Source organism: Parasteatoda tepidariorum, chromosome 11, assembly GCF_982258835.1.
Source record: "Parasteatoda tepidariorum strain Cologne lab strain chromosome 11, Ptep-v5.0, whole genome shotgun sequence".
Classification (NCBI taxonomy): domain Eukaryota; kingdom Metazoa; phylum Arthropoda; class Arachnida; order Araneae; family Theridiidae; genus Parasteatoda; species Parasteatoda tepidariorum.
The window spans coordinates 95,738,996-95,762,817 of NC_141765.1; the positions used below are offsets into that span (position 1 = coordinate 95,738,996).

At 29.5% G+C, this 23,822-nt stretch overlaps 1 long non-coding RNA gene across 1 annotated transcript in view; it reads left to right on the plus strand.

The window, feature by feature from the left end:
- The window catches only part of LOC147801928 (uncharacterized), a 107,935-nt gene that overhangs the window by 43,299 nt on the left and 40,814 nt on the right, over positions 1 to 23,822 (plus strand). The window contains exons 5-6 of the long non-coding RNA XR_015430296.1: positions 764 to 815; positions 17,736 to 17,778. This is a non-coding gene — a long non-coding RNA (uncharacterized LOC147801928). The remainder of the gene's footprint in view (positions 1 to 763; positions 816 to 17,735; positions 17,779 to 23,822) is intronic.

Genomic DNA, 23,822 nt, shown 5'->3' on the forward strand with positions numbered 1-23,822 from the left:
CTTTTACATTTTGTCAGCGTTCTCTGATCGCTAAATGTGAAAACCTTTAAAAAAAATTAAAAAATATAATTGGAATTAAAAAAAAGACTTTTGTTTAATTTATACTTTGTTAAACAAATTCTGATTTTTATTAACCATGATAAAATGCCTCAATGTTTCTCTCAGAGCCGCTAAAATGTTTTAGTACGTTTCAGAATGTCGTAATATATTGAAAATATTTGAGTTTTAAATACCATGCAAACATGGTCTGAAAATTATTTAAACTATATAGATTTACGTAACGTGATGTGAGAAGAGGCAACTGGTACTAACATCACATCAAAATGTCGGAATTAAAACTTAATCCTGGCTGAAAAAAACTCGCTGACAAAATAAATTTCAAACAGTAATGGATTTCACGATGAATTTGGTACACTGATAAAAAAAGCGATTACCTAAATATGATATTTTGAATATGAAAACCCGAATGGGAGAATATTATCTATAAAAAGGTTATAAAAGCAGCAGAAAAACGATGTGGTTTTTCCATTAAATTGTCACTCATTGAGCTTGTAAAGTTATAATTTAAATTCATAGTATGCTCGTTATAATATCTTGGTATTGGAATTTGAAAAACATGAGGGAGTTATGTCTGGAGACGGAACCCAATCTTTTCCAACCCCCATAGGGAGTATAGTAGCATACCCTGAATTTTTAATAGTACTATTTAGACTGCTGTTATTTTTTAACTATGGTTTTACTACAGCAACAATTTTTCTTATAGGAAAGAGCTATGATGTGATATGAGCTGTATAACGTAGTACAACTAAATACAGGTAAGATTAAAATTCTCATTCTTATCAATTTTGAAATCTTTAAGTGTTTTGTCCAAAAATTTAAATTTTCTAATATCTGTTGCTTTTTTAATATCGCTATCTAATTTTCAATTGATAAACGGATTATGCCAAACCGAAACTTGTCTTACGGTAAAGTGATGCTGTTTACAGAGGTCTTTTATTCTATTCCTGTTTTTGACAAAACTGTGTTACCTTTTTGATATAATGCAAACACAGAAGGACACTTGGTTTGAGAATTAATATTTTTTATTCAAAAATTACAATTTTGTTACGTTGTTTTGCACTATAAGTAAACTGGTTCATACATAAGAAATATCTATACATGCATAAGAAATTTTTTTTAAATTTTCTTCACATAAAGGATTGATTCCAAATGGGAAATGGAAGTATTTAAGGTATAGAATATTAAGTACTGCCAGGATAGCCTGCTTGTTATGGTGATGGACCCATGTCCAAGTGATCATAAGTTCGATCATCGCCGACCGAAGACTCCACGTGTAATAAATGGTGAATGGTGCACGTTAAACCTGCCGGGTCACACAGTCATCTATGTTCACAAAACAAATCATATCTCTGGGGTACTGAATTAAAGATTGATCGTTCTCAGTTTCAGGTTAAAATCACGATCTGTGAATGAATAATTGAATATATGAATGTGTCCGCCGTGTAAAAGAAATGCGACGTACGCGTGACTGAATTAGTATTTTTGGCCATAGATGGCGCCACTGAAGCACAAGAAACGCACTTTTGCCTTAAATTCGCTTAGTTTCACCAAGCAGGCTTGCTGGTATTGTCAGGTGGCATTAGAAACAACAACAGAATTTTAAGTTTTTTACTGGAGATGCAAATAATTATTAACCCTTTATTTATATATTTTTGCAGAGATATTTTTTTTTTATTTTTTGAAACCTTTCCCAGTAAAACACTGCCAAGAAATGAATACTTATTGATTTATAATAAACTTTTCTTATGTATAATATTGAATCTATTCGGGCAGTAAACTGAAAAAGAAAGTTGTATTTATAAATTCGATGCTATTATTAGCTAAAATATGTTAGCAAATTGCATTTTGCGAAATAAAATTCACGCGAAATTTTTTTTTTAATAAATATAAAGATAGAATAGCAATTTTTTATCTGTGTTTATATCATAGATAGTTTAAAGAATTTAAAGAGTGACTTAAAAAAAAATACTACGTCTTGTAGAATTAAAATAAAGTATGATTTTTAAATTTTCCTTTTTCAAAATTTAAATATTGTTAAAACTGCAAATTTTGTTTTGAAATTCGCTGGTTTATCCACAAAGAATATATCATTGAATTTGATTTTGTAAAATTTCTAAAATTATGGAAACAAATTTGAAACATGGTTTTTGAAAGATTTTTTCCGGTTGAATAATTTTTAATGCTCACATGATTGTTACTAATATTGTTTAAGCGGAATTTATCAACTATATGTTTATTGTAAATCAATTCCAATAACTTAAAATAAATTGACATTTGATAGAAAATATTTCATTTACCGATCAATATACGAAATGCACCGTAAAATTGGCTATTAGTATATCACACTCGTTTCAAAAATATTTTACCAATTTACTTCAATACCAAAATAACTTGAATGAAGTAAAAGTATCAAAACAAATTATTTAATACAAATTTTAAAAAATGCTTTTAAAAAAACCCAGAAGCAATACTTCTTTATGGTTATTTTTTTATGCATATTCTACAAAATTTTTTAATTTTTTTATAACCGTCATTGAAAAGTTGACCCAATTTCGGGTTTACGACTACTAATATTCAACTCCGTAGCCTTGTAATATTGAACCCCATCCAGAAGACAAGGAAACTCCTGGATCATGTATAGGGAGAAATTCGCCTTCGTGGAAGACTTCTCGATGAAACTAACCCGCATTTGCGGAACATGGAGCGGAAAAAAACGAAAGCCTTTCAAGATCCCTTGAACCCATTATCCGTCTACCACTAAGGATATTTTTACGTTAGCACTGCTGTCGGTGCAAGCCGGGTGCAGAATTCAACCAGCCACTTCATATGAGGGTGAGCGCTCTATCCCCTCAACCACCACGGCTATCCAAGATTTTGCAACATTTAATATTCACAGTTTTTTTACATAAAAAGAAATTAATTTTGTATTTTAGCAACATTAAACTTAAATCGATTCTAACGCGAGCATGTCTGATATTTTCTTAATTGATACCGGCCATTTGATAAGGAATAACGGAATCTTAATTTTAGACTTAATTATTGAATGATAATTCTAAATTAATATTGGAAATGCAGAAAAGAAATATTTAACAGAAAATAGTTTATTTACTATTTATTATATGATATATAACATGATTTAAATAACTATATTTGCACCATAAATGGAAAACACCAACTAAGAGCAAAACATGATTTATTTTAATAACGCATAGGTTTGCAATTAATCTAAAACAATACTAATTTAATGGGATTTGAAAATCAACTATGAATTAAATTCAAGTGACACTAAGACTAATAATAAACTAACTTCAAAAGATCGACATACTTTAAACTAATAAAGGAAACCCGCTTGACCTCATAAATAGAAATATATTTATCATATAGCAGCGATTTCAATTTCGTTTCGTTCCTACATGACTACATTTTAATTTATAACCGTCGTTGAACAGCCGACCAAATTTTATGAGCTTACGACTACTAATGTTGAACTCCTTAGTCTTGTGATTTTGAACCCAATCCAGAAGACGAGGGAGCCCCTAGATCGAGTATTGAGAGAAAGAGTCATCTGTGGCCACGAATTCAACTTCTGCCACACCCATACGTCACACCCGTTTATAGAGCGGACCTATTCATACATCCATTCATTCATTCATTCATTCACATACAGTAATTTTGATCTGAACAACAGAACGATCAATATCCAATTCAGTACCTTTGAGGCATAATTTGTTATAGGAACTGGAAGGACTTTGTGATGCGACATATTTAACGTCCACTGGTCATCATATAACTATACAAATTCGTTGTTAAACTAATGACTTGAAAATAAAAAAAATTGAATATATATTCTGAATTAATAAATAAATTTTTAATATTTAGTAATGTTTATGCATACAAAAAGTAGGATTCGTATCTTTTTTTATCGAATAATATTGGAAGTATTATGATAATAAACCAAAAAATAATAATAATAAACCACTTTGTTCATATTTTTCACGTTATTATGAGTCATATCTGAGCTGATTTTTATTCATTAGATCCCGTGTTGAAAGTTTAAAAAACTTTATTTAGATGGAGCTGTTCTCAGAAAGAGCCTAAGAAAGCATAATTGATTAGTTAACTAAAATATAAATTGATTAGCGCTGAAAAGAAAGACATACATTTTTCTACTTCCACTTTTAAAACTCTTGTATTGTTCCAAAACCTTTAGATTAAGAGGAATTTCGGGGATGTAACAGCTAACTCTGGATGTTTCTGCATTTTACATTAATGGCTTTACAGTAATAAGAAAGCTATGTATTTATATATAAAAAAATGTATTTTATATTGCTCCCACTATTTAACTGAAATTTCTGAAATTTAATCAAAAGTCATTAAAGCAGAAAAATTTAGAAATAAGGATTTGTTCAAAAACATTTAGACTATGATAAATTTCGGGAGTTATCTTAATGCGCATATTTCTAAAAAAATATTACCTATTAACTTCAGAAAATAATCTTTCAATTGGATTCTTAAATACTTATGTCTCTTTGTGTGACTCTGTCTTAAAATTAATAAGAGAATTCTTTTTCAAGCTTTTATAAATGTTTTTATAAAAGTTATTTTTTTTCTAAATTTATTTTAAAATAATTAATAAATTTTGAGTTTTAAAGTACGCAAATCATTTTACAAATTTACTTTATTTTAAAGTAATTTCAAATGAAAAAAAAATGGAATAAAATCGGTTGAATAGTTTCTGCAAAATCCAATCTTTAAAAATGCTTCGTTGAAATTTCTTAAATTTTGTATTCTAACATTTAAAATTAAATACTTCAAAATTATGTGAAAATCAGTATACCTTGCAATTATAACGTTTTTAAACTGCTATTAAATAATATGATAAAAAAATTATTCTTTACATGTAATTATTTACGGATAAATTCGTTTCATATTTATGTGCAAAAATGTGCAATATGCTTAAAAAAATTATCGTGATTTATCGAATTGTGCTAAGAAGTGAATCTGTATTAATGAGTCTTAAGTTTTTATTGTTCCCCTGTGAAATTATTAGGAGCAGTGTACTACTACCCCCATATTTTGGACGTCAAAAATCCAAATTTGTTTTAAAAAATACCTCTAAAGTTTTAAGTACTAAGGACCCGTTGATTGCAAATTCTAGCGCAATCCTTCTTATTTGCCTTAATTCGCTTTTAAATTTTTTTATCACTTTTAATCCTCTTAATTTTGTTTTTACTTTTCCCTAAAGTTTCGTGTGGTCTACACTTATATTCAATTAATTTTTACCCATTTTCTGCCAAAGTTGTGCAAACGCACCGTTTTAATAAATATTTTTTATTATCACTATGACGTATATTTCTCACTAATTTTATTTTTCTGCTATTATCAAGGATTCTTAAGAACCCCAAAAATTAATTGTAATTCAATTGGAGTGAACTCTTTCTGTTGGGAAATTTTTAAACTATTAAAGTTTTTTTAAACATAAAATGGTTATTGACAAATGAAATTTTTTGAAAATGTCTAATTATTACTTTTGAGATAAATTATTATGATTTTATGATGGATTAAAGTTGCAAATCAGTAAATGAAAAAAATATTAAAAAATAAAAAAATTCATAAGAAAACAAGCGTTCAACAAATGGTTCGTTCATTGGTTTGGTGTATAGTGTCTATACGCACCATTTTATTTCTTAAATAAAATGTAATTAAGATATCCTAATGAATGTAATGCAAGCGTTCGACAGATTCCCTTAATTTTTAAACATAAGACTTTTTCAAACAATACGACTTATGCATTTTTAAAAAAATTCTCAGGAATTCGAATGATTTTCCAAAATTTTGTATTTCGTCATTTTAAATTGCATTTTTTATAACGATGCAAAAATTGTATACCTTACAATTCATTCATTACATTTTATTCAAAAATTGCAATTTTATATCATTTTGCAATATAAGTAAACTGGTTTATACATAAGAAATATCTATAGTATCTATAAGAACTTTTTTGAAATTTTTTTTTCACAAAAAGGTTTGGTCCCAAATAGGAAATAGAAATATGTAAGATTTGGAATTTTAAGTAGGGCCTGTATAGCCTGGTAAATAATGCGTTGGGTCCATGTCCAAGAGGTCGTGAGTTCTATCACCGCCGACCGAAAACTCCCCGTGTAGTAAATGGTGAGTGGTGCACGTTAATTCTGTCGGGTCACAAAGTCTTCTATGTTCACAAAACAAATCATACCTCTGGGGTACTGAATTAGAGATTGATTGTTCTCGGGTTCTGCTTGAAATTATGATCTGTGGATGAATAAGTGGATATATGAATGTGCCCGCCCTGTAATAGGCTGTGACGTGTGTGTCATTGAATTCACAGTTTTGGCCAGAGATGGCATCACTGAAGCACTTCTTCCTTACATTAGCTTAGTTACACTAAGCAGGCTTGCTGACATTGGTAAGTGGCATTAGATATAGCATATGGCAGCCATTATTTATCATATAGCATTATTTATCATGTAGCCATTATTTACCATAGAGCAGGCATTTCAATTTCATTTTTATAGATAACTATTATTTTTGTTATTCTCGTAGCCATTAAGGCACCGGGGGTGTGATCTTGTTCTCCAGTTTCGGCATCTATGGCCAAGAATTCGACAACTGCCACACCCATACGTCACACCCACTTATAGAGCGAACCCATTCATACATCCATCCATTCAATCAATCATCTACAGGACGTAATTTTGACCTGAACTAGAGAACGATCAATCTCCAATCCTCAAAGGCATAATTTGTTAACGGAACATGGAGGACTTTGTCACCCAACAGATTTAGCGTGCACTAGTCACCACATAACTATACTAATTCATTGTTATACTAATTATTTTAAAGTAAATTTATGTAACGAAAAAATAGTTAATATGTATTCTGATTTAATAATTTAAATACTTAGTAATTTTGATGCGTACAAAAGTGGAATTCGTATCCTTTTATAACATAATAATATCGGAAGTATATTATAATTATAAAAAAAAATAATAATAATAAAGCACTTTGTTCATATATTTCTCGTTATTATAGGTCGTATCTGAGCCGATTTGGGTCGGAGTTTTGATTCATTTAATCCAGTGTTAGAAGTTTTAAATCCTTTATTTAAATAAAGCTGTTCTCAGAAAGCGCCCAAGAAAGCATAAGTGATTAGTTAACTAAAATATAAAGTGACTAGTGCTGAAAAGAAAGATATAAATTATTCTACTTTTGCTTTTAAACGGCATTTTGGAATTCATATTTGCCCAGACAAAAATAAAATTATCTTAATATGAATCTGATGAATATGAAGCATTTGATTAATATGAATCTGATTAATATGAATCCCTTGATTAATATGAATCCCTTCATTAATATTACAACTAATCTAGATATTTCAGTTTCAATATCTTATGAAATTATTACTGATTCAAAAACAACGGTATTTTTATATTTATCATAAATTATTCACTTTTCGTGTATATCTTAAAGTGGAAGTTTAATATTATATTTGATAGGGACCTATTTTATTGGTAAAAAAGTTTTAAGTACTAAGGGCCAGTTCATTCTAAAGTCTAACGCAGTCCTTCTTATTTGCCTTAATTCGCTTTTCAATTTTTTTATCACTTTTAATCGTCTTAATTTTGTTTTTACTCTTATCTAAAATTTCGTGTGGTCTAATTTTAGATTCACTTCATTTTAACCCATTTTCGGCCAAAGTTGAGCATACGCGCCATTTCAATAAATATTTTTTTATTAACATTGTGGGGTATTTTTTTCACTAATTTTATTTTTCTGCAATTGTCAAAGGCTCTTAAGACATCCAAAAACTAACAGTAATTCAATTGGAGTGAACACTTTCTGCTGAGAAACTTTTTTATGCTATTGAAGTTTTCTTTTAACTTAAAACGTTAAATGACAAATGAAAGTTTTTGAAAATGCATAATTATTCCATTTGAGATTTATCATTATGTTTTTATGATGGATTAAAGTTGCAAGTCAGTAAATAAAATAAAAAAATTCATAAAAAACAAGCATTCAGCTAAATGGTTTGTTCATTGTTTTGGTGAATGGGTGCCTATACGCCCCATTCTATTTCTTAAAAAAAAATTCGTGCATGAAATTTTTTTTGTTTCTTAATGAATGTAATGTAAGCATAGTTCAATGAAAATAACACCACATTTTATAGAATTTCTATGCTTTGCCTAAAATAGGAGAATTGAATGTGGTGTTTGTGGTAGGATAAGAAGAAATGTCTCATTCAGTTAAAAGAAATCTTCATTTGTTAAATAATCACACAAGCAAACTTTAATGCATACTTTTCAATTTACTTCAAAAGAAAATTGTCACAATTGGGGAAACATAATACTTTTGTGGCAATGTATTGCTGCTTAAAAACTCTTCATAAATTTATATTTATTGAACGTTGAAATTATAAATATTTCAGTTTTTTTAATTTTGAAAGTATTGCCCAAACGGGGCTATGTAGTTACTTTACGAGCATTGTAATGGTATACCGGACAAATGTAATCCAGGCAAAGGCACTTGATCTTTAAAAATAAACATCATTGAAGGATATATTGAGCAAATGTCTGACCAAATCATTTAAAAAAATTTATTTTTAATTGTTTTAAGTAGAGGGGCACAGCATACGACCTCTACAGCCGTATGTATAGCCTGCGGCAGCAACCTAAACATAATTTTTAAAATTAGCAATTTTAAAAAATAAATAAAAAAATGTTCGGTAATTTTAAATTGCGCAATCAGGCTGGGATAGCCTGGTTAGTAGGGCACTGGGCCCATTTCAAAGAGTTCTTGGGTTCGATCCCAGCCTACAATGGTTACTGATGCACATTAAATCTGTCGAGTCACAAAATCCTTCATGTTCCCATAACAAATCATACCTCTGGGGGTACTGATCCAGGAGTTTCCTTGTCTTCTGGATTGGTTCGAAATTAGGAGTTGAAGATTAGTAGTCGTAAACCCAAAAAACTGGGTCGGATGTTCTACGACGGATTTAAAATAAAATAATATTGCGCAATCAAATTTTTGATGCACAAAATCTCAACCAATGTAGTTTCTCAATGGTTAATACTACGGATTTACGCATAGTTTTGTAAATCCCAATATTTTAATTCGACATTATTATTGACCCTCTTCATGTGTGGTGATTTCGTCGAAAATTCAATGACTTTTCGATAATTATTGCTACCCATTTTCACGTAGTTTCTGAAATCGCGATATTTTTTTTTATGAAATTGAAATATGTTCGAACGTCTTGAAAGTTATGAGACGCTTTAATTGAGTAAACAGCATCGTAAATCTAAATGACTTTTGACCATTTTTTCGGCAGTTATTGCTAGTTTTCAAAATCGCGATATTTTTAGCACGACATTATTGTGAATTGCGAGTAACGATTCACTCATTGAGCTAACCATTTTTTGAAGTGGTTTATTTGTGACGATTTTATCGCAAATCAAATTATTTATGAATCGTTATTTTGGCAATTATTATTGCTACACATTTCAACAAGGTTTCGAACGTCCTAATATTTTTTACTCGAATCCCGGGCATTTAAATACATTACTTTTTGACGCTAGTTATGCCGATTTCATCGTAAATATAAAGGGATTTTAATAGTTTTTTTCGGTAGTTATAACTATTAAAATCCCTTTTTATTTACGATGGGAACCTACGCCTTTCCCCACGGTTCAAAACATCCTCATATCTTTATCACTATATTTTCACGGCATGCGAGTTTTGAATCGCGCATTAAATTAATCACTCACTTGCTCTGTGTCGATATCAACGCAAATATAAGTATTTTTTCGCACGTTTATTTTTTGACAGTCGCAATTTAAAAGTCACACATCGTAATTCGTATTCTCGCGGTCTGAAAATTGCATTTCATATTAACATTAACGAGATTTCATACTAACATTAAAAGTCATCTATCGCGATTCGTATTCTTGAGATTTAAAATCACAAATCGCGATTCATATTTTAGCGTTTAAAAAATCATACGTTATTACTCTTCTCGCAATTCAAAAATCACACACCACGATTTATATTCACGTGATTTAAAAACCACATATCGCTATTCATGTTTACACGTTTTAAAAATTATACATTGTGAGTCTTCGCGCAATTTGAAAATCACATATCTCGATTCGTATTCTCGCAATTTAAAAATCTGGAAAGGAAGAGCTCCATATGGGACAAATTCCCAAACTAATTAAGTTATATGCCCTAAAATTAATACTGACCGCAACAGCTTCTGTATAAATGAATTTGTCATGTTCAAGGTTAAGGAGCAGTCTTTAAACAAAATCATTAAATTTTCATTTAATAACCCGAAAAAGCTATCACATGATCAAGTAGATCAAACCATCACAATATTTTAAAATTTTGCAAATTGTGGAATATGCCATTAAGAAAGTTTTTTTAACCATTTTACATTTATAATTATATGCTGAGAAATGATTTGTATATCATTAAATTTTAACTGTTAAAAAAAATAATAAATTTAAGTATCATAAAGTAATGCAAATTTTAATTTATTGCTAACACACGTGAATTAATTGTTAATAGTGTTATGTTTAAAAAGTATGGGTCATAAGGAATTGTAAGCAAGTAACTTATAGTTTTTTTATTTATTAAGGAAATAGTTCCTTCAAAATTAATGTTTTCTTTCTTTCCTTTCTCAGCCCTTTGCCCCTTTCTCAGCCAAAAATAAATCTTTCAAAGTTTAAGTATATTCCTTAATAAATGTTGAATCTTATTTTAAGCTGCAAGGGTTTCAATTTTAATCATTTTTAACGCTAAGAACTTTCTTTAAATCAAAGTATTTAATTTTCATTAATGTTGATAACTAGAATATTAATTTTTTTTTAATTTAATTCACTGAACAAATTTTTTATGTTAAAATTTATGATTAAATGGACTTAAGTATTATATAATGTGATTAAAACAAACATGAATATTCCCATTGTTTTTAATTATTTTAATTTAATCTGAATTTTTTTCCTGATAAGTTTATTCTGATTGTATTTTATTTTCTAAGTAATCAATTTCAAAGTTTTTATTTTTATTTTAAACGTTTAAAAATATTTAATTTTATACCAACGTATTATTACAAGGTTAACTGATAAAAATAATTTAGTGCCTTGAATAATGATGTTTATATAGTAATCACTACTTACAATTACTAAACATGTTTGTCTAAGTACTTTGGCTTGCAGCTCTTCGTTGGTTAATCTGCTGTCCATGTGGCCCTTCGTTCAAAAAGATTGTGCACCCCTACTAATATAATTTGAAGATGCTCATTTGTTATAAAATAAATTGACTGAAGACGTATTTTCGGCTAATTATTTATCAAACTTTTTTATGCATTATTATATAGTTAAAAGTAATGTGAACTTTCCATTTTTGAATTATAACAAAGATTTTACAAGATTAAAAATTTCGTTCGCTTCAAAAAACACATTAATGGGAAATAACAGTCGGCATGTTTCAAGCGCTCAAAGCAGGCGCCCGTTTTCAAGACAAGCCGAACGTGAATGATAAGAAACGTAAGTTTAAAATAAAACAAAAAGTTGTCCACGAAAAATGGAAAAAATAAAAGTGAGAAACAGCTAGAAAAAAACCACAGTACTCGAGAGAGATAAAAGATCCACAGAACAAGAGAAACCACAGTGACCGTGAGAGACAAATCAAGGTAAAATGCATTTCCACTCGTTATGGAGAAGTGGTGAGGATCTGATATCGTTGAGAGGGGAATAAGCATTTATTTGAATAGAATAAGATTCCAAGATGAGCTTATGTGGCAGTGATGGAAATAATTTCGACATCGTCGAAATTGAATTTATGCCCATAATTCCAACAGTTTGCTGCAATGGATGATGTTTTGATAGCAGGCAATTATGTTTCTTTAAGTCTAAATTTTAAAGCGCGTCTAGTTTATCCGATATAGCCAATCTCTCACTGACAATGAATGTAGTAAATACCACAGTGATCATTAAAGCTAATAGAATCTGTAAGAGATCTAAATTTGGTTTTTGTTAAAAGGCCTAATTTTATAACGAACGGGGAAAAAACTGTTAAGTTCTTAAAGAAAGATCTCTGTAAGGATTTGAAGAAGTTTGAGTCTAGTTAGTTTAGCCAAGATGAACCCACTATAGAAGCGATTAAATCCACTGTCAACATCAAACGAGCGGAAGATGGTAAGTTAAGTAAAGTTAGAAGGTTGTAAATGTTAAATGTGTGCAAAACGGAAATATGGAATGCAGAAATGTTATGACAATTATGGTGAATAAAATTAATATGAGGTGGCAAAAACACGGCTATACGCTTATGAGAAACAGTGGTGGAAAAATGGTCAGGGTATCTTTTTTTATTTCTTTCTTTTTCTTTTGGCTTCTGTGGTTTTTTTTAACTTTTGTATCTTCCTGCTATTCATTCCATTTTTCATAAGCAGCTCTTCGTTTTATAATTCAAATCCCTTTTGTTTCTTCCGATTCACATCTGGCAAGTTTTGAAAATGGGCGCCTGTTTTTGAGTGTTTGAAACATGTATACTGTTATTTCTTGTTTGAATATTTTTCGAAGCGAACAAAGTTTTTAATCGAGTAATATTTTGCCGCTTTAGTTTCCTGAGATTATTTATTTAATGTAACAAAATTGTTTAAATTTTCAATATGCAATGATAGAAATTTACGTTTAATTTTTAAAATGAAAAATAAGTACAAAATTCTGGGACTAAAAATAAAACCATGCGTGCATAATTTAACTCTAATTTATTAAATAAATCAATTTGTTGCCCAATGCGAAGATTACATGCAAAGTATAAATACAAATATTGAATTGATGCAAATATTTGCTTACCACCAAATGAATCAATTCATTTTAAATGTTTAGTATCGAACAAAATGTCGCAACTTATTTTTAAAAAAGATTAATTAATCAATGCAAAATGCGAATAAAAACTATTGCAAGTAAATATTAAAACGCATGATTAAAAAAATGTATTATATTATGTATTAAATATTCTTATTATTAATATATTATAATTGATAGAACTACTTTGCTTACGCAAAATAATTCCGAATAATGGAAATTTTTACAATCTTTTAAGAAGGCGCTAGAGCAAGACTGTTTCATTTATTTTATATGAATGCTGATTATGAAACAATTGTGTTTTTATAATTTATCTTTTCGAGAGGAAAAAGAAAGTTTCATAAGATTGTAATGCTAGGAGCTAACTGTTTTATGAACTAAAACTTATTAGATATTCTAATTAGATATTAGATATTATATCCGGATAATAGATCATTCACCAGGAGTTGGCAGTTGTTTCCGCCTTCATCACGTGGTATCCGACGATACTATTTCTCTATCTTTGGGAAAAGGAAATGAACAATCCTGACCAAGCTTGCTAGTTGGCAATCGGATGACAAAAATATTTATTTAGCAATCTTTACGTGCATTTTATTAACATTAAATATTTCATAAATTTCATGATATTTTTCTCTTTTAAGTCTATAGTTTGTCCTTTTTGAGACATTTTGCTGTAATATATTTCATTAGAGTAACGAAAGGTAGAATTATAGATGATGAAGCGAAGTAAGTGACTGAAAAAGAATTCACCCTTTACGTTTGGCATGCATTAAGGGTTGTCTCAATTCCAAGCGCGGAGACTTTTCTCCTCTTATGCCTGCGCCGGAATAAACTCTTCGTCAGAATCGGTGGAGCCAAGTGCCAGTTCCTGGTGAACGAACTGTAGCTACTCCCTCCTTTAGTGGGCCCTGGTAAAATTGTCAAACTTAAACCGGACCGAAGAAGGTTGATGAACGGTGTTATATACTAGTAAATTGGTATTGAATAATCGTAGTGCTTCATTACTCTTACACCAGAATGTCATTTTGGATAGAATTCTATCAATAGATATCGCTATATGATTCATTGCTGTTTTTATGAGAGGCCGGGAGCGCTTTTTTTGAGCGCTGCTTATGAGAGATGTTTTAATATCATGGTAGTGTGTTTGATCACTCCTCGGTTGCTTTTATCAGTGTGTGCAGCGTCACGTTGCGTGTGATCGAGACTGGGTAGCAACAACACGAGAAAGATATTGTCGCAATTACAAATCACAATCGTGAAAATCGATTTTTACATCAAATATTATTCAGGATGATCCGTTTTTTTTTCGCACCGTACCATTCAGCGTTTGCATTTGTGACGGTTTTTCGTCCGATAATTATAATGCAGAAAGAAGTTTGAGAATTTGTTTATTTTCAGAGTCTATAAATTCCGCAATAAGACTTCCTATAAGAGTATTATATTTGTTAGCAGCTGGAAGATGAAACAAAATATCTGAAACTGCCGTTTAAGTCTGTGTCTATAGCTGCTATAATATTGCTATATTTCGTTTAGTCGTTAGTAATTCCTGATAAATCAAAATTCCTTAACAAACCAAAGTTTGATATTATTCTTCCATGTTAGTGGTAGTTTTAAAAGTATACATGCAAATAGAGATTCAGAAAGATTCTGCACAATTTCGTTTGTCATGTTCAACTTAAAATAATTAAAAGTTTAAGCAAATTAAACTAATTCATATGCTAACGCAATTTTGACACGTATTTTAATTTTAGAAATAAATTTCTATTACAATTAATACTAACAACGAAAAACCTAGTTATTAAGGGGAACAAATTGCATATTTAAACAAAACGAAAGACCATTAAAACGAACTTTAATCGTCGCCACGTATTATACAATCTAATAATTCGAATAATTTTCCCAAAAAGATTGCTTTAAGCGAGCCACTGAAGAGAATATAAAAGCTTAAATTCTATCAGAACAATTTATTCAAAATATTAGTATACAGTCTTTAGCTACATTATTCGACGCAGTATAAGATTCTGCCGCATCTTTTCTTTCTTTTCGGCCTCAATTGGTCTCCTGACTCAATTTTCTTTTCTATGCGTCGTTCGCTAACTTCAGAAACCTTCAATCTTCGAGATATTTCGAGGTTTGGAAATATTTTAGCATTCACGAGGGCCTTTACTTTAGCTTTTTTGCATCGCCTTTTTTTTCCACGAGTGACTTTATTTTATTTTATATCCGTCGTTGAACAGCAGATCCGATTTTGGGTTAACCATTGCTAACATTTAACTCCGTAGCCTTGTCATTTTGAACCCAATCCAGAAGACAAGGAAACTCCTGGATCAGAACCCCCAGAGGTATTTATTTGTTATGGGAACATGGAGGACTTTGCGACTCCACAGATTTAACGTGCATCGGTCGCCATTTACAGCACAAGGAATGTTCGGCCGGTCGGGATCGAACCCACGAACTCTTGGACGTGGGCCCAGTGCCCTACCTACAGGCTATCTCGGCCTTTTTTTTTCTTTACACGTGATTGAAGTTTTTCGATTTATTATATAAACACTGCACAAAATAAGCAAATAACTGCGTATTACAAAACTGTAAATCCTATAAGTACAGCACATAAAGTCACAGAAACACAACCGCAACTGACGCAAGCGATAACGCGACTGAAACCGGTTTGCACTAGAGTGCCTTCAGTGAACAAAATAAACAAGTAAACAGGTGAACAAATAAACAAGTGCAAACTATCACTGAAGGCACTCTAGTTTGCACTTGTTTACGGTCGTGTATCAATCGGTGTATATAAAGATTTTCGGAATAAAAACTCATCATATGTAAATTTAAATATATAATTATTGCATATAAACTCGTGCAAGACATGTCTTGCACTTTTATTAAAACACTACAGTGCTTTCCTGGGACTGTAACTTTAAGAAAAGAATAAACATTATTACAGGCTTAAACTGGAGATAGTGCCGACCACCCCAAAGGAATAAGTTAATAAATTAAAAAAACAAAATTTTTTCTGTTTTGCTTAAAAGCTTAAAAGTGGATAAGAATGTAACTTTTAAATTATAAATTTTCATTATTCATTTCATATTTTAAAGCACTCATTGCAGTGTGAAAACTAATTTGCCGCTTCATTAGCAATAAATATATTTCATTTGTGTCCATTTCATTTTATATACATTTATTTAAAATGATTAATTAATTATAAAATTTATGGAATGCTTAGTTAGACTATCAATGCTTGTAAATAAGGAATAAAGACGTGTTCTAAAAGAATAATTTCTATTTCAAAAGGTTTTCTCATCTAAATTCATTAACTTTTCATTCGACAAGTTGGTTCTCTGTCTTTGTCATTCTTTAACAGGGGGTGTAGCGTTTTTAAAAAGTGCTTAAAGGTGCTTATTTTTGATTTGAGTATTGTAAAAGCCCTTAAAGGTGCTTTTTTTATTCAGGATTTGTGATAAGTGCTTAATTTTCTATCTTTTATTAAGATTTTTTATTTTTCCTTTGCTGTGTCGATTGTCGTTCTAAATTACAAAAACTGCATGATTTTCACAATTTTCTCTGCAATATTTATCGGAAACTAGTTATTTTATTATGATTATGTAAAGTCTTTGAAAATGTTTTTGAATTTTATTAATTTTATGTTTATAAATTAAGAACTTAAAACGATAGGGAAAAAAATATTCCTGCACAGATCCTAACTATGATTTTCTTTTTTTGGAAAGTCATAAAAAATGTTCTTTGTGTGCTTAAAAAGAACTTAGAAGGTGCTTGGTTTTTGGTGGAAAATCTGGCTACGCATCCAGTTTAATGTTTTGAGTTTTATTTGGAAAAAAAAATAACTGGCTAAGTAAGCTAATTTATTCAGTAATTAGTTTGTAGAGAATAAATAATAAACGTTTTTTATTATTATTACAGTTACGAATTTTAGTTAAATAATATTAAAAACTATTTATGCATTTTGTCAGATTTTTGATCGTTAAATACGAAAACAGTTTTAAAAAGTAAAAAAAAAATAATTGGAATAAAAAATTCTTACGTTTAATTTATTCCTTGTTAAACGAAATCTGATATTTATTAACCATGATAAAATGCCTCAACGTTTCGCCCGGAGTCGCTTAAGACCTTAAGTATGTCCCTGAGTGTCGTAATAAGTTTTATTACCATGTGAAAATGGTCAAAAGATTCTTTAATATTCTTTAAAGATTCTTTCTTAGATTCCTTTCGTGTTTTTAGCATGTCAGAATATGGTCAGCACTCAATTTCGAAGCGTCACATCATCATCATCATCACATCAAAATTTCTGAATTAAAACTTAACCATTTCTGAAAAAAATTAGTTGCCAAAGTAAATTTGAAATTGTAATGAATTCTGCGATGAAGTTGGTACAATGAAAAAACAGCGATTACTTAAATGTGATATTTTAAGTATGAAAAACCGAAAGAAAAAAATTGTCAAGAAAAGGGTTATAAAAGCAAATGAAAAACTATATGGTTTTTCGATTAAAATTTTACGCAGTGAGAGTGTAATTTGATAAATATGGAGTATGTGTTTTATAATATCTTATATAATGTCTTAATCAAAGTATCGGAATTTGAAAAACACGTAGGGGGTTACGTCTGGTCTAAATTTTTCTCAACCCTGGAAGGAGTCATTACATGTCCTGCCTTTTTGATTGTACTATTTATACTGCTGTTTTTTTCTTTCTTTCTTTTTTTTTTTTGAACTATGGTTCTGCTAAAGCAACTGTTTTTCTTATAGGAAAGAGTTATAATGTCAATTGAGCTAGTACATCAAAATACAGGTAACATTATAATTCTCTTGTCTTTTCAATTTTGAAATCTTCACGTGTTTTGTCCAAAAATGTAAATTTTGTAATACCTGTTGCTACCTGTTTCATTTGCTGGATTTTTTTTTCTTTCAAAAATGCAACACAAATGGAAAACTTCTGTTGTATAAACAAGAATTTTGATTTGCAGTACACAAATATATATATTAATGGATTAACATAAATAATTTTTGATCTAATGATTGGATCTTCACGTTCTAGGGCTCAATCTGAATGCTTCGAAGGGGTTATATGTGTTTATTAATTTGTGCAAACGATATTTTAAGTTACGAAATCAGACACAAAAGCGTACTTTCTCTGAATAAACATATCATTTTCTTGGCGGATTCGAATAGGAGGTAGCCGCAATCTGAGAAATAAGGTTTTAGTGGTTAGAACAGGAGAGTGGTCCTGAATATGGACCCCTTAATATTAACATTACTTTGTGCGTATTTCATCATAGCTTGAACTTTTTAAGCGAATTTTTCACACAAAGCTTCACATGAGCTTCGTTTATCCAGAAATAATTTCAAGCAAAATAAAACTCTCAGTAAATACTTTTTATCTTTTATTATTTTATTTAGTAGTAGTAAAGAAAATTGAATTCGTATACAAGTTTTGCATCAATTTGCAATTTTAAATGGTGAAATACGAAATTTGAAAGATATCGTTCGAATAGTTACTGAGAAATTAATTCTTAAACATAAGACTTACGCTGTTTTGAAAAAAAACGACGTTTTCAGAATAATAAACTGAACACGAAAGTTGTATTTTTAAATTTTATGCTATTATTAGCTAAAATATGCAACCAAAAATGCATTTTGTAAAATAAAATTCATAAAATTTTTTTTAAAAATAAATATACAATCACAATAGCAGTTTTTTGTGTGTGTTTATATCATAGGTAGTTTAAACTATTTAAAGTGCGGCGTAAAAAAGAAGTACTACTACTAAAGTAGTAAAAAAAACAAAGTATGATTGTTATATTTTCCTTTTTTAAAGTTTGAATATTGTTAAAATTGTAATTTATATTTTAAATTTGCTGGTTTATTGACAAGGATTATGTAATTGAAATTGTTTTTTAAAACTTCAAAAATTACGAAAATAAATTTGAAACATGATTTTTGAAAGATTTTTTTCCGGTTGAATTACTTTTTAATGCTTACATGGTTGTTGCTAATATTGTTTAAATAGAATTTCAACCATACTTTTATTGTAAATCAATTCCAATTGCTTAAAATAAAATTAAGAATGCAAAATTGACATTTGATACAAAATACTTCATTTACCAATCAATGTACGAAATCCAGTGTAAATTGGCTGTTAGCACATCACACTCGTGTAAAAAAAAATTTTTACCGACTTCGTTTAATAGCAAAATAACTTGAATAAAGTACAGGCATACAAACAAATTATTTGACATAAATAAAAGAAAATGCTATTAAAAAAAACCTTAAGCAAACTTCTGTACAGTAATTTTGTCATACATATTCTATAAGATTTTTTTTAATATTTTATATTATTTTATAACTGTCTTTGAACAGAAGACTCAATTATGAGCTTAAGACTACTAATATTAAACTCCGTAGCCTTGTAATATTGAACCCAATCCAGTAAACAAGGATCTCCTGAATCGAGTATTGAGAGAAATTTGCCTTCGTGGAGGACATTTTAATGGAACTAACCCGCATTAGCGTTACATGGAAAGGAAAACCACGAGAACCCCACACGATTAGCGTGACAGCAAGAGAATTCTAACCCATGATCCATCTACCGCTGAGGATATTTTACGTCAGCACTGTGGTCGGCGCGAGCCGGGTGCGGAATTCATATCGACCAGCCATCGCTGGGATTCGTTCCTAATATTTCCTATTCACATTTTTTGTTTGAACAATAATCTTAAATCGATTCTAACACATGACATTTCTTAATTGATATCGATAACTTGATAAGGTATTACGGAATCTTAATTTTAGACTTAAAGATAGAATTTTAATTTTAAATAAAATTATGAATAAAGAAGGTAAATAATTGTCAGAAAACATTTTATTTTCTATTTATTATGTGATTCATAACGTAAATTAAATAAATGTATTTGCACTATAAATGGAAGAGAACTAACTAAGAGCAAAAACATGATTAATCCTGATTAATCATAGGTTCGCAGTTTGTTTTAAACTTCTAAGGCCGTACAAATTTAAATGAATTTTTGAGACTTTCAAATCAACTATGATTTAATTTCAAGTGACACTAAGACTAATAATGGCCACAGTATATCACATTTAATATTCTAAAAAATAAAGATGATCCATTAAATCTTAGGTTGGCACAGGAATTTTTCATTGGGGTGGGGAGGCCACAAAACAAAATTTTCATAGAGATAGACATGAAATTTAAAAATTTTGATGTATGCATCGTATTAATAACTATTCGCTATAATATTATTAACTATTCATTTTAATTCTCGCATTAATAACTATTCGTATATATTTCATCGGTTATTTTTATTTTAAATTTATTTAAAAATAATAATTTTGAGTTGTACGGTATGCAAATCATTTTACAATTATGCATTATTTCAAATAGCAAAAATATTTGAATGAAATCGGTGAAAAAACTTTTGAGAAATCCATTTAAAAATGTATAGTTGAACTTTATTTCTCTATAACTTTCCAACCGATTTCCTTTAAATTTTGCATTTTGTCATTTGAAATTAAATACTTCAAAATTATGTAAAAATCCAGATTCCTTACAATTCAAACATTTTTAAACTGCTGTTAAATAATATAATAAAAAGGTATTTAAAATTATTCTTTACGTGTAATTATTTTCAGATAAATGAGTTTTATATTTATGTGCATTATGCTTAAAAAATTATCGAGATTTAGCGAATTATACAAAGAAGTGAATTTACATTAATGAGTCTTAAATTTTGATTGTTCCCCTGCGAAATTAACTGGAATAGAGTACGGCTACCCACATATTTTAGCAGTCAAAAATCCAAATTTCTTCTTAAAAAATACCTCTGCTCTACGTAAGAATACTACGTTAGGTAGGAAAGTGCTTTTTCGCATCTGATTTTGTAACTTAAAATATCGGGTTCTCTATATAATCAGCTTATTTAAAGGTAGACTTTCGAACCATTAATATTGAATCTTTGAAGGCGAGTAACCGATCATTAAATCAAGAGTTATTAAAGGAGTTCATTTTTTGTGTGCACTGCTTACAGTACACACCTCTATACTGCTTACAGTATAGAGGTGTCTGTGATAATGATGTTTTTTTTAATTACACAGTCAGAGTTATGAATGCCAGTGTAGTATAAAAAAAAGAAGTTTTGTTTCATATTAAATCCCACTGTTTAATATGAATCTGATCAAAATGAATCCCTTGATTAATATGAATCCCTTGATTGAAATGACAGCTAATCGGGATATTTTGGTTTTAATAGTTTATGAAATTATTACTGATTCAAAAACAATGGTATTTTTTTATCATAAAATATTTACTGTTCCGCTATATCTTAGAGTAGATATTTAATATTTTTAATAGGTACCTATTTTTGGTTAAAACGCTTTAAGTCCTAAGCACAAGTTCATTCATAAGTCTAGCGCAATCCTTCTCATTTGCCTTAATTCGCATTTCAATTTTTGTATCACTTTTAATCGTCTTAATTTTGTTTTTAATTTTGCTTTAAATTTCGTGGGCTCAAGATTTAGTTGACTTCAACCCATTTTCGGCCAAAGTTGCGCAAACGCATCATTTCAATAAATATTTTTTATTAACATTGCGACGTATTTTTTTTCACTAATTTCATTTTTCTGCTATTGTCAAGGGTTCTTAAGACTTCCTAAAATTAACAGTAATTCAATTGGAGTAAATACTTTCTGTTGAGAAATTTTAAAACTTAAAACTGTTATTGACGAATGAAATTTTTTGAAAATGTGTATTATTCCTTTTAAAATTTATCATTATGTTTTACTGACGGATTAAAGTTGCAAGTCAGTAAATAAAATAAAAGAAATTCATAAAAAAACAAGCATTCAACTAAATGGTTTGTTCATTGATTTGGTAAATATTACTCATACCCCCCCCCCCATTTTATTTCTTAAATAAAATAAGAAATTTATACACGACATTTTTTTTGTGTCTTAATGAATGCAATGTAAGTATATTTCAATGAAAATAATACTACATATTATAAAATTTCTATGCTTGTCCTAAAATGGGTTAATTGAATTGAATGTGGTGTTTGGTAGGATAAGAAAGATGTCTCATTCAATTACAAGAAAATTGCATTTGTTAAATAATCACACAAGTAAACGCTTAATGCATACTTTTCCATTTATTTCAAAGGCAAATTTTCACAATTATTTTTTTTTGTTAATGCATTTTTTTATTGCTGCTTAAAAACTCTTCTTAATTTTATATTATTTGATAAACTTTTAAATTATAAATATTTACGTTTTTTTAATTTTGAAATTATTGCCCAAATGGGTCTATGTAGTTACTTTACGAGCTTTGTAGGGAATACCGGGCAAATGTATGCTAAGCATCCTTCGAAAAAACATCATTGAAGGATATATTGAGCAATTGTATAATACACTCGTTTAACAAAATTTAATTTCAATTGTCTGAAGCAGGGGGTACAACATGCTCTCTATGTGCGACCCGCGGCAGCAGCCTGAGCAAAATGAAAAAAAATATTTATAGATTTTTTTTTTTAAATTGTATTTTTTTTGCGCAAGAAAGTTTTTGGTGTTCCCAATTTCAACCAGTGTACCTTTTCGATCGTTTTTTTCTCCGATGGTTAATGCTGCGGATTTACGCATAGTTTTAAAAATTCCAATATTTTTGACGCCCTTCGTGTGTGCCGATTTCGCGGTAAATCCAATGACTTTTCGTAATTATTGCTACCCATTTTCACGCAGTTACGGAAACCGCAATTTTTTTTATGAAATCGAACTAAGTAGGGGAGAGCAGGGTCAATTGTAACAGTTTTTACTTAACTATTTTTAACTAACAAGAAATCCAATATATTATTAGTATTAATTGACAGACGAGTAAAGTAGACTATCCTCTACTAGGAAAAAAAATACCTAATTTTAAATGTTATTATATTAGTTATTAACAATTTTTGACAGTCGAGCACTTGTTACAACTGTCCCCACTTACGGGGTCAATTGTAACAGTTCATAAATTCAACTAAAACATAGTTAATTATACATATTATCATAGTTGTGATATATTTCTTTATTGATCAAAATAGTAGTGATATTTTAGGAGTAAAAATAATAATGAGCAGAGACCTAAAGGGTTAAGCTTTTAACTTTAAGGGGTTAAAAATTTTAATTTATGCTGTGAAAGGTGACAAATAAAATAATGCACATGCAACATAATATAAATGATATAGGAAACTATTGGTGGTTCTTAAAGACTTAAGTAATGGTTTGTAAACATAAGATTATTTATTTTCAGCTGTTACAATTGTCCCTTTACTTATTGTTACAATTGTCCCCAAGACGCCATTTCAGCTTCATTTGTTAAAAACAATGCTAGTTAATTAACAACACTAATCTTTTTTTTATTGAAATGTTAATTAAGGTGTCCACTTACATATTCGGTTACTAATTTTTATTTGCTTAAACAAAATTACTTTGTTACAATATAATATTCTAATGCCAAAAAAAGTACTTGCGTGGCGTGAAAATATCTTTTGTGATCTAACTCTTTCAAAAGTACATAAAAATGATTGCCATCAGGGGTGTACATTAGGGCGTATCGAAAAAATCGAAATTTCTTAGATCTTTCTGTGGTAGTGCGGAAAAGATGTGAATTCCTATTATTAAAAGATTAGCGGAATCTTAAAACTCTGGGTTGATATCTTCTGTTGCCTCAATGGGCCTAAAGTTCCAAAAATTCGACTGAAAATGATTAAAATACAAAAATTAATACATAACCACAGATTTCGTTGATCGGTTTGAGGTAGCACTTAAAAGTTACAATATTTTAAAAACAAC